Source organism: Lepidochelys kempii, chromosome 4 (genome assembly GCF_965140265.1).
Source record: "Lepidochelys kempii isolate rLepKem1 chromosome 4, rLepKem1.hap2, whole genome shotgun sequence".
Lineage (NCBI taxonomy): Eukaryota > Metazoa > Chordata > Testudines > Cheloniidae > Lepidochelys > Lepidochelys kempii.
The window spans coordinates 13746806-13758840 of record NC_133259.1 but is presented as its reverse complement, the minus strand read 5'-3'; the positions used below and the strand labels follow the sequence as shown (position 1 = coordinate 13758840).

General features: G+C 42.3%; 1 protein-coding gene across 3 annotated transcripts in view; it reads left to right on the top strand.

The window, feature by feature from the left end:
• Nucleotides 1–12035, top strand: part of CNOT6L (CCR4-NOT transcription complex subunit 6 like) — a 69122-nt gene that overhangs the window by 27425 nt on the left and 29662 nt on the right. Inside the window, exon 2 of one of the 3 annotated variants that reach the window (XM_073340454.1) lies at nt 10243–10378. The exons of 1 other annotated variant lie outside the window; for it this stretch is intronic. The gene's annotated coding sequence lies outside the window, so the exon portion shown is untranslated. Of the gene's footprint in view, nt 1–10242; nt 10388–12035 lie in introns of all 3 variants that reach the window. One more of the 3 variants, XM_073340455.1, reaches the window with a different exon arrangement.

Below are 12035 nucleotides of genomic sequence, written 5' to 3'. Positions count from 1 at the left end.
TTCTGCCTTGTCAGCTACAAGACAGGTTTTGCAGATCATTCTCTGGCAGAGCACCTATTTCTAAAAGGGGGAGAGAGGGAAGATAAAGGCATCTCTCCTCCTATGACTAGATTACCTTTGTTTCCTGGGCTTGGTTTCCCCATGAAAGGGGTTGTGCAGTCCCCCCACCTCCGCATCGCTTTCTTGCAGGTTGAATGTTCTGTTAATACATTAGTGCTAGGGACCTCTACCTAGGTTGCTGAGAGTGAGCAGGCCCATCCACAGGTCGCGGGTAGTGGAGCATCCCTCCACTCTCCCTCGGCACGGGGAACCCGTTATTATAAGTCTTAAACTGTACTTCAGTCATTGTGCCACTTCTGCAAGAGTAGGCTTTGTAATACATACAGCTTACAAGAGCTGCTTAACCTGCCTAAACTCTGTTCCGAAGCATTGGAACACAGTTTTCAGGTACTTAAACTGTTTCTATGTTGAAAGACTTTTCCATATGGCTATTAGCTGCAGTATTATTTTAGTCATGCAGGTAATGGCATAGTGAGGAATGTTAGCAAACGTTTCTGCTAGGTGTATTCAAAACCGAGGATCATACCTGGAAGGTTTCAAGTTTAGAAATTTGGGCACTAGAGTTATGCATGAACAAAGGTGTTGTAATATTTTTTTTTTACTATATAAAGCAGGGGCGTGCAAACTTTTTGGCCTGAGGGCCGCATATGGGAATAGAAATTGTATGCCGGGCCATGAATGCTCACAAAATTGGGTTGGGGTGCGAGAGGGGTTGATGGCTCCAGCTGGGGGTGCAGGCTCTGGGGTGGGGCCAGAAATGAGGAGTTCAGGGTGCGGGAGGGGGCTTCGGGCTTGGGCAGGGGGTTGGGATGTGGGAGGGGTTGAGGGCTCTGGCTGGAGGTATGGGCTCTGGGGTTGGGCTGGGGATGAGGAGTTTGGGGTGCAGGAGGGTAGTCCAGGCTGGGACCAAGGGGTTTGGAGGGCGGGAGGGGAATCAGGGCTGGGGCAGGAGGTTGGGGCGCAGGAGGAGGTCAGGGGTGCGGGCTCTGGGTGGCACTTACCTCAAGCAGCTCCCAGAAGCAGCGGCATGTCCCCTCTCTGGCTCCTCTGCGGAGGCATGATGCCAGCCAGGCGGTTCTGTGCCCTGTCCAGTCCGCAGGCGCTGCTCCTGCAGCTCCCATTGGCCACGGCTCCCAGCCAATGGGAGCTGCAGAACCAGCGCTTGGGGTGGGTGCAGCGTGCAGAGCCCCGTGGCTTCCCCTACGTTTAGGAGTCGGAGGGGGGACATGCTGCTGCTTCCGGGAGCTGTGCAGAGGCACTGCACACGCGGAGAGGGGCAAACTTCCGACCCCGCTCCCCAGCAAGAGCTCGAGGGCCAGATTAAAAGGTCTGATGCGGCCCGTGGGCCGTCATTTGCCCACCCCTGATATAAAGTCTGTTTTTTTTTCCACTCCTGTGTAACTTGAAAGTAGGTGAACTGATTTCACTCTGAAAATTTTTTTTAAATTGCCTTACTGTAACCTTAACTTTTTGCGAATACAGACTAACATGGCTGCTACTCTGAAACTTAACTAAGTTGTTCACCACCAGACATTCTATAAATTAATTGTACATCAGGATAAACATTACAGGAAGGTTTTGTTTGTTTGTTTGTTTTTGTTCCCCCCGACCTCCGTTCTCTTCACATGTACATATCAACCCATTTTCACACAAACTGACTACTTCCCTAAAATGTGGAGCGTCTCTGAACTCTGTCATGATCATTAAGGCATCTATTTCTTTAGGAGAATATAGATGGTAGCTTGTCACTGTGGATAAATTCAGTCCATTTCTAAGAAGCTTTTAAATATTGAATGTATATTGACAGTATTTCTAGCTGTTGCTTAAGTCAGACTATATTCAGGTATATTAAGCTTCTAAAATGGTAGATAAACTTCTGCTTTAAGTCACAGGCGTATTACAAGATGATACAGTATAGCTACAAGAAAAGGAGGACTTGTGGCACCTTAGAGACTAACAAATTTATTTGAGCATGAGCTTTCGTGAGCTACAGCTCACTTCATCGGATGCATTCCAATTGCTACAGGTTTCAGAGTGGTAGCGGTGTTGGTCTGTATCAGCAAAAAGAATGCGGAGTACTTGTGGCACCTTAGAGACGAACACATTTATTTGAGCATAAGCATAGCTACAGCTCTACATTGTTGGGCCCTGTGCTTCTATACAACTTGAGTACCACTTCAAAAGAGCAAAATAAGAATAGAGTCTGCCAACAGGTTCCTGTACGGGCTTAGGTGAGGTACTGGTTGAACAGACTTGAAAGGAGATAGAAGGAAGTGACCTTTAATGTACTACACTTCTGAAGTTCTCTTTATTGTTTAACTTATGATTGAGTCTCTCTATTTAATAGTCTCTCCTTGCTAGAGAAAAGGAGATAGTGAGGTAATTTAGACCAACCCTCACATTCTGCTCACTTAGGAGAAACATTGCCGCAGGGTCAGAATATCTCTGGCAACATTCTCAGAGAATGGGACAATAGATGGATAGTATAAAGAAAAACTAACCAGGCTTTCTTCACGTAATCCTTTGTTATAGATGTATCCACTGACTCTGAAATTTGTGGCTAGATCCATGATATCAGACTCAGTGTTCAAATTCACTTGTTCCTAGGAGGTGAATATTCATGTAGAACTGATCTCTGCTAATATCATTTGAAGCATACTGTTTATTATTTTATTCGCCTTCTATTAGCTGGTGAATATCTGTTTGAGTTAAGGTGTGATAAGCAGTCTTTTTTGTATTTGTACTTGTGATTTAACTTAAAGAGGTATCTACATTTTAAATATTTCATAATAGCAATAACAGTGGCTGCACAAAAGAATAAGCATTCCCTGCTCTCAGCAAAAGCTGCAAACATAGGTGTTTCCTTTATTTACTTCATTAATAATCTAGTTTCAGCAGAATTACTAGACTAAAAAAGGTTTCAGAGTAGCAGCCGTGTTAGTCTGTATTCGCAAAAAGAAAAGGAGTACTTGTGGCACCTTAGAGACTAACCAATTTATTTGAGCATAAGCTTTCATGAGCTACAGCTCACTTCATCGGATGCAAAAGCAAGTGAAGATGAGGCCAGAAAGGACTCAGCACTTCTGTTGTTGACAAAACCACAATGTGCCTATTAACTTTTTTTGCAATATGAACATCAACTAGGGGAATAGCTGAAGTTACTCTTGGAGGAATAGAAGAGGAAAAAATCCTCAAATAGATTCTGGCGATGACAAGATTTGGGTACAGTAGAGCCAAAAGAAGTCCCTGCATGTTCTGTATCTAGCATCCATTTTAAGAAAACCAGAGAAACACCAATGTAAACTGTACTATTTGCATTTTTTATTAATAAGATCCATAGAAAATTCACTTGTTCAAGAATAGTTATCTGGATTATATTTATTCTAACTTTCTGAAGAAGTTGAGAGAGACTGACGTAGCTCTCATTTAAGAGGCTCCCTAATTCCGAACCTTGAATTTCTGGCATCCACGCTAATGATTTTCACAAAGGGATTTTTAATATCTGTAGAACCTCTGAAGAATGCCTAAGCATCCCAGTAAGATCAGGACACAGGAATTTCATATCAAGCCATATGCTAGCAGTACTACACCCTTCTGTTTGGTTTGTCAGCTGCATCCAGGGGTTCTTGAAGATTCTGGGACTTCATTTATCTGTGGTTTGGCATGCTTGCTTAATTTAGTAGGCAGTTTTGCTCTGGCAGAAATGAAGACCTGACAAAAACAAGCATTCACACTTGGAGCCAGCAAACGCTACTCCAAAAATATCCCACCTGTTTCTATATATAAAGATTGTCTGTACCTGAGCCTGAGCGGATGTTGCTTCAGAGAGAATGTATTTACAAGTTTTTTAAATGTATACAGTCTTTTCCCTGTTCCTGTCAGTGCTGCTAATAATGTGTATATTTTGCCTTTCATTTCAGCAGTAGGGGGGAGAGAAAAGGGCAAGGCTTAGTCTGTCTTACTTGCGAGTAATGCAGCTAGCATGCACTCAGAGATAGCCAGCATCTGTGGCTCTTGTCCTTGTGATTTGAACTTGTTAAAGCTCTGTTTTATTGTACTTATGTTCAGAAATAATTGGAAGACTTTTTTCAGTATGTAATTTTGTCCTAATTTTTCCATACTAAAGTGGGGTTTTTTTGGCCATTTAATACACTGAAATTTAAAGGGACACATGCCCTCTTCCTGGCTTATTTGCTGTTTTTTGTTTGTATCAACATCTAGCTGTGTAGCCTTAGTGTGGGCATTCTACTCTTGCTACTGATAATTTACCTTGGTGCTGGAAATAGGTTTTGTTTTGTATTGTTTTGCTTAAACGGCTAATCCTGTTTTCCCCATGAAGAGAGAAACCTGTTGAATAGACTTGTTTGTTTTGTTTTTTCTAGTAAATTTAAAATGTTTGTCAAATAAATGTGAAAGAACAATTAAACCACTTAACTAGTTACCTGTTTTATTAGCTCTTTCTGTGTAGTTGAAATTCATTTACAAGTTCCCACAAGCATATCCTACAAATCCGTTATTTTAATTTGCTAGCCCAACATGATGGGTTAACCTGTTCCCTTATACTGTGATAGTAATAACGTGCAGCATTGAGGACCAGGTACAGGTTAGGAATTAGCTGCTTAGAAGGTTAGTTACAAAGTGAAAGATCTAATGCTAGCCAAAAAAGTAACATTTTAGTAATATGGGCTCATCTGGCCTCCAACAAGCCAATTTGGGCCTCCATTCAACGAGGTTCTTTTTTACTTTTTCCTGTTGTTGCATCCTTCCCCCCTCATCCCTCCCACCCCAAAAAAGGGGGGGCAGAAAGAGATTTAAAAGTATAAGTATGTTAAGCTTGCATTCAGAAGAAAAATCCGACTTTTCACTAGAGCATGCCTACCAGTCTTTGAAGCAGATATGGACGTTCGATAAAGGACCAAAATTAGTAGCTTTCAATGGAAACTATGCTGCTCCATAATAAATAAAAGCAAAATTACATTTACCAGGGCTAGGTTTTATGCTCAAATCTTAAAATGTTTGGCTAATTAATGAGATGGCACAAATATAAGTCATACTGTGAAAATAAGTGTCCAAAAATATAGCTAATTACTAATGCCTGCAGTGAAAAAGTTCAGCTGTGGGGGGGGGGAAACATGTTCTAGAATACTTTTTAAATTAATAAATTCACCCCTAAAATACTGGAGTGTTTCACTGTTTTGTTTTGATTCTTCATTTTCCCCATTGTTCTACCAGGATGCAGTTGTAACGTACTGGTTATTGTCTATTATATTTGCTCTTCTGTGCCCAAACTACGTAAGATACAGGTCTCTGGAAGCTCTCTGCTTCAGAGCCTGGCTCTCTAGCTCAGGCTTTAGATACTCATGGTTTTAGCCCTGGAGGTCCCAGGATCAGTTTCTGGTGTTGGCCATTGGACAATCACAGATCTCCTGGGCTAAGGTGTAAATGCTGTCATGTATGCACGGTTGTGCAGTAACTGAAGGAAAGAAAAGCATTGTCAAGCCGCTCTTCAGGGATTTCAGCTCAGACCGTTTTAAAGTGATACAATGAATTTGAAAATTGACATCTGTCTCGACTTTTATACCTACTACTATTACAGTAATCTTAGGAGCTGCTTGTAACAGAAAAGTTAGCAAAAACCCTCCCTTTTCAGTTTGTGCATTTGACAGCACGTATAGTCAGCTCTTTTGGGGATGATTAGTTGTATATCCTGTCTCCTACTAGTATGGTGGTCCTGCTCTCAAGCACAGTGATGGACCAGGCGACAATAGGAATCTGGGGAAAGTGTCCAGTGGAGCCGCTCGTTTCCTTTTTTAGACCACTGAATAAAGAAATAAAGCATTAGGAGAAGAAGCACAGCAGGAGGGGCTCTCTCTACACCCTGGAACTGGGAATTCACTCTCCTACTTTCCTGCCTTCAGAGAAGGAGGAGTGAAACTAAGTGCAGACATTAGTAGAAATGAAAAGTTTAGCAGCTTCATAAGAATAATCTCTTATCCTTGATCTTTGCATGCAGCTTCCATTTATGCCCATGGAAGATGTGTTGTGGAGATGGACTGAGGTTAATTTGTTGTCCTGTGTTTATTATACTCTGGTCCATGAGCCATAATTAAAAATAGAATTGGGCTACAATATTAATTGAATGTTTTTGGTGGTAGACTAAGTGGTCAAGTTAGTTGTGGGGGTGTGTGTCTCCGTGCAATGTTGTTGCTGCAGTTAGAGGGAAGTTGGTCTTGTGGTTATTGCACTGGCCTGGGACTTGAGCGAATTGGGTTCAGATTCTGGCCACAGTTTTTGTGAGCCTGGGCAAGGTACTTAGTGTCCCTGTGCCTCAACTCCCTATATGTAAAAGCAGGATGGCGGTTCCTCTTTTCTTCCACCCTGCGGCTATCCTGCATATTTAGATTGTATGCCTTCCAGAGCCTCTAGACATTACAGCATTACTCATATCCATAATCAAACAAGCAAGAACTTCTTGTCATTGCAAACAGCCAATATACCGAGGGATTGGTACAAATACATGAAATTTAATTAGCTTTATTGTGGTGAGTGTCAGTTTCCAGGTAACTGCATGTGTATTCCCTCCTCTGTGATCCACTCTAGGTGTTCCCGGTCTCTGGACAGGAACCCATGTCCCACTCCCTTCTGACCATGGGTTTAAGGCTGCACAGTTCCCTGTCTTACACTGTGATATCCCCAGCAAACCAGTCTGTCTAAAGGCCAGCATGGCTGTGTTACTTTCTCTCCAGGGCTAAGAACAGTGTATACCATCACTTACAAGTTACTACACAGCTCTTTCTAAGCAAGCATCTTTATTGTTAGGGCCAAAAGCATTATAAAAATGATTAAAAATTCCTATATGCATGCTAAAAGCTCACCAGAGGTCACCCATAAGTCCTATGGGGCCCTACTAGGCCAAAGACTTCACAACCCTTCCGCATACTGGGGTGGGGGAGTCCCCTTCAGACAGAAGGTCCTGTCCATTTGCTGGATCAGAAAGAAGGCCCTGAGTAAATTTAAAGGCAGCATTTTTGTGCCAAAAGCCCATCCTTTGTCTGTTGGTCTGTAGAAAACCCAGTTTGAATCCGTATATGCAAGCCTCCCCAGGAGGTGGTACTTCTCTGGAGGTGTTTACCACCTAGAAGATTCAGTTTAATCATGCCCCTACCAATTTTGTTCCTGGAGCAATTGTAGTAATCTTACCCCCTGGAATTGCACACAGTTTGTGGCCCACAGTGATGCATATCACCCTGATATCTTCTGGGAGAGCAATACAGTGGTGCACAGACAATCCAAGAAGTTTTTGGAAAGTGTAGGGGGCAATTTCCTGGTGCAAGTGCTGGAGGAACCAACTAGGGGCAGAGCTCTTCTTGACCTGCTGCTCACAAACCGGGAAAAATTAGAAGGAGAAGCAAAAGTGAGGGGAATGTGGGAGGCAGTGACCATGAGATGGTCGAGTTCAGGATCCTGAGACGAAGAAAGGAGAGCAGCAGAATACAGACTCTGGACTTCAGAAAAGCAGACTTTGACACCCTCAGGGAACTGATGGGCAGGATCCCCTGGGAGAATAACATGAGGGAGAAAGGAGTCCAGGAGAGCTGGCTGTATTTTAAAGGCCAAACCTCCTTATTGAGGTTACAGGAACAAACCATCCCGATGTGTAGAAAGAATATTAAATATGGCAGGCGACTAGCTTGTCTTAACAGTGAAATCCTTGCTGATCTTAAACACAAAAAAGAAGCTTACAAGAAGTGGAAGATTGGACAAATGACCAGGGAGGAGTATAAAATTATTGCTTGGGCATGCAGGAGTGAAATCAGGAAGGCCAAATCCCACTCGGAGTTGCAGCTAGTAAGAGATGTTAAGAGTAACAAGAGAGGTTTCTTCAGGTATGTTAGCAACAAGAAGAAAGTCAAGGAAAGCGTGGGACCCTTACTAAATGAGGGAGGCAACGTACTGACAGAGGATGTGGAAAAAGCTAATGTACACAATATTTTTTTTGCCTCTGTCTTCACAAACCAGGTCAGCTCCCAGACTACTGCACTGGGCAGCACAGCATGAGGAGGAGGTGACCAGCCCTCTGTGGAGAAAGAAGTGGTTTGGGACTATTTAGAAAAGCTGGACGAGCACAAGTCCATGGGGCCGGATGCGCTGCATCCGAGAGTGCTAAAGGAGTTGGCAGATGTGATTGCAGAGCCATCGGCCATTATCTTTGAAAACTCATGGCGATCGGGGGAGGTCCCGGACGACTGGAAAAAGGCTAATGTAGTGCCCATCCCTAAAAAAGATGGGCCTCACCTCAATCCCTGGAAAAATAAATTCTGAAGCACTTAGAGGAGAGGAAAGTGATCACAGACAGTCAGCATGGATTCACCAAGGGCAAGTCATGCCTGACTAATCTAGTTGCCTTCTATGATGAGATAACTGGCTCTGTGGATGAGGGGAAAGCAGTGGACATGTTATTCCTTGAGTTTAGCAAAGCTTTTGATACAGTGTCCCACAGTATTCTTGCCAGCAAGTTAAAGAAGTATGGGCTGGATGAATGGACTATAAGATGGATAGAAAGTTGGCTAGATCGTCGGGCTCAACGGGTAGTGATCAATGGCTCCATGTCTAGTTGGCAGCCGGTATCAAGCGGAGTGCCCCAAGGGTTGGTCCTGGGGCCGGTTTTGTTCATTATCTTCATTAATAATCTGGAGGATGGCGTGGACTGCAGCTAGTTTGCAGATGACACTAAACTGGGAGGAGTGGTAGATACGCTGGAGGGTAGAGATAGGATACAGAGGGATCTAGACAAATTAGAGGATTGGACCAAAAGAAATCTGATGAGGTTTAACAAGGACAAGTGCAGAGTCCTGCACTTAGGACGGAAGAATCCCATGCACCACTACAGACTAGGGACCGAATGGCTAGGCAGCAGTTCTGCAGAAAAGAACCTAGGGGTTACAGTGGATGAGAAGCTGGATATGAGTTAAGTGTGCTCTTGTTGCCAAGAAAGCTAACAGCCTTTTGGGCTGTATAAGTAGGGGCATTGCCAGGAGATGGAGGGACGTGATCGTTCCCCTCTATTCAACATTGGTGAGGCCTCATCTGAAGTGCTGTGTCCAGTTTTGGGCCCCACATTACAGGAAGGATGTGGAAAAATTGGAAAGCGTTCAGCAGAGGGCAACAAAAATGATTAGGGGACTGGAACACATGATTTATGAGGAGAGGCTGAGGGAACTGGGATTGTTTAGTCTGCAGAAGAGAAGAATGAGGGAGGATTTGATAGCTGCTTTCAACTACCTGAAAGGGGGTTCCAAAGAGGATGGATCTAGATTGTTCTCAGTGATGGCAGATGACAGAAGAAGGAGTAATGGTCTCAAATTGCAGTGGGGGAGGTTTAGGTTGGATATTGGGAAAAACTTTTTCACTAAGAGGGTGGTGAGGCACTGGAATGGGTTACCTAGAGAGGTGGTGGAATCTCCTTCCTTTGAGGTTTTTAAGGTCAGGCTTGACAAAACTCTGGCTGGGATGATTGAGTAGGGGATTGGCCCTGCTTTGAGCAGGGGGTTGGACTATATGACCTCCTGAGGTCCCTTCCAACCCTGCTATTCTCATTCTATGATTAATTTAATAGATTATGATCCCCAAAGATACTGCATGGGATTGCAATATCTGTCACATGAGGTTTTTGCCTGTGAAAATTTCTGGTTGTAATAAGGAGTACTACAGTAGATGGAACAATCAATTTTGTGTTTTTTATTGGGGATTAAGTTCTGCTGGCTGTCAAGGGTAAACTATTTGTAACTTGTGGAAGAGGCACCAAAAGCCTTGGATAAGTGACTGTTTTCATTGTATAAATCCAAGTAAATATATTTTGACAAACTAATCTTCCTCTCAGGTTTTTTCTTTTAGTTTCTCACAGCTTCAGAGAGAAGGACTGCATGCTTGTTTGCTAGTATTTAATGATTAAACTAAAGCTAATTAATAATCAATTCAGAAACTTTTATTTTTGTCTTGATCACTCCCTACGTCATGTTAGGAGCATGGTTCTACTTCATACCTTTATATTAACATAATTGTATTACTATTAGAATTAAGCATCCTCAGACATTTGTTAATCTTAATTTACATATTGTTTGGTGCTTTTAAAAGAAAAATAATGTAACACCCCACTTTTGTTTGAATTTTTGTCTTACAAAGTATTTCTGAAGTTATTACTTCTGACTTCGTTCTCTACATTCATGTTGGGAATTGGATGTGTTTGGTGGTGGGGAAAACTTCCCTTCGCTTCAAGGAAAATCAAAAGCGCGAAGAAACACTGACATCTCTGACATAGGTCAGTGCAGTAAGTGTTAAATAGAATAATTTTAGTACTTCTGGGAATTATTTACTCTTGCTTACAGTATATTTTAATGGATCTCTTTTTCATATTTTGTGATCCAGGTCTCCAGAGGTGAAAACAAATGTAATGATAAACACTCCTATCTTCTTAAGCAAGTGTCATTTTAATCCCATTTGGCGAGCATTAAATGAAGTTGATGGGCATTAGACTGTTTTACTTTACAGGGGAGGGAGAAATTATTCAGGCTATTTGCTGGAGAACGTTCAAAAAGCGCTTGGAGTTTTACCAAGACTTTGAAAGATCATGAAAATGTCAATGTGCTTTAGGCCTAGAAGGAGGTTTTGAATTGTGCCAACATGTTTATGAATAACTTTTACATCTCATTGCAGTCCTACATAGCTTCCTGCTTCCTTCCTCATTAAAAAAGAGAAAATGCATTTGTGTGTTCAAGCCTCTGTTCAGGCACGAAAGAACTAAGACTGAACAATATATGCCATAATGACTCAATAAGATGGATTTCTATTAGATCGTAAGCATTTTGGGGGAAGGGACTGTCACTTATGTTTATACAGTGCATAGCTGGTCTCTAGATGCTACTGCAGTGCAGACATTAAATAATAACTTTAGGCAGAAGCAAGTTGACTCTTCTCTCTTCCCCCTCCCCCAAACACAAATTAGTAAATTTATCTTCTTCCTAGTTGGTGAGGGATGCTTTGCTGGTTTCCTTCTAAGCTCTTCTGAAAAAGACATCTAACTTTTTTTTAAAAAATGTTGATAGTTTAAGATAAACTTTTAGTCGCATGATCATAAATAAATTTGAAACAGTGACTCAGGAGAATTTGGGGTTGTGGGTTTACTCCGCACCGGCAACTTAAAACAATTATCATAGAAATGTAGGGCTGGAAGGGACCTTGAGAGGTCAAGTCTAACCCCCTGCACTGAGGCAGGACCAAGTAAATCTAGACCATCACTGACAAGTGTTTGTCCAACTGGTTCTTAACTTCCAGTGATGGGGATTCCACAGTCTCCTCTGAAAGTCTATTCCAGAGCTTAACTACCGTTAGAGGTACAAAGTTTGTCCTAATATCTAACCTAAATCATCCTTGTTGCAGATTTAAGCCCATTACTTCTTGTCCTGTCTTCAGTGATATGGAGTACAGTTGATCACCAACCTCTTTATAACAACAGTCTTCAAATATGTTAAGGGCTATCAGGTTTCCCCCTCCTCGCCCCCCAGTATTCTTTTCTCGTGACTAAACTTGTCCAGTTTTTCTAACCTCCTAGGTCAGTTTTGTTGCTCTCTTCTGGGTTCTCTCCAATTTGTCCACATCTTTCTTCAAGTGTGGCACCCAGAATTGGACAGAGCACTCCAGCTGAGGTCTCACTGCTGCCATGCAGAGTGATTATAACCAGTTGCATTTCTGTTTAAAACAGTGTGAAGAAAATCATGGCCTCTTTTAGAAACATAGAAAACATTTTTCTCAAGAAGGTAGACTGTGATTGGTAAACCAGACTATTTTATCACTTTCATGGAATACACTGATATGATCTATATGACTGCCTCTAATTTCCTCTTGGCAAAATTTCAGTGAATTTATAGTACTGCTGCCAGATTTATCCTGAAGATCTCTTATTATCCATACCAGCATCA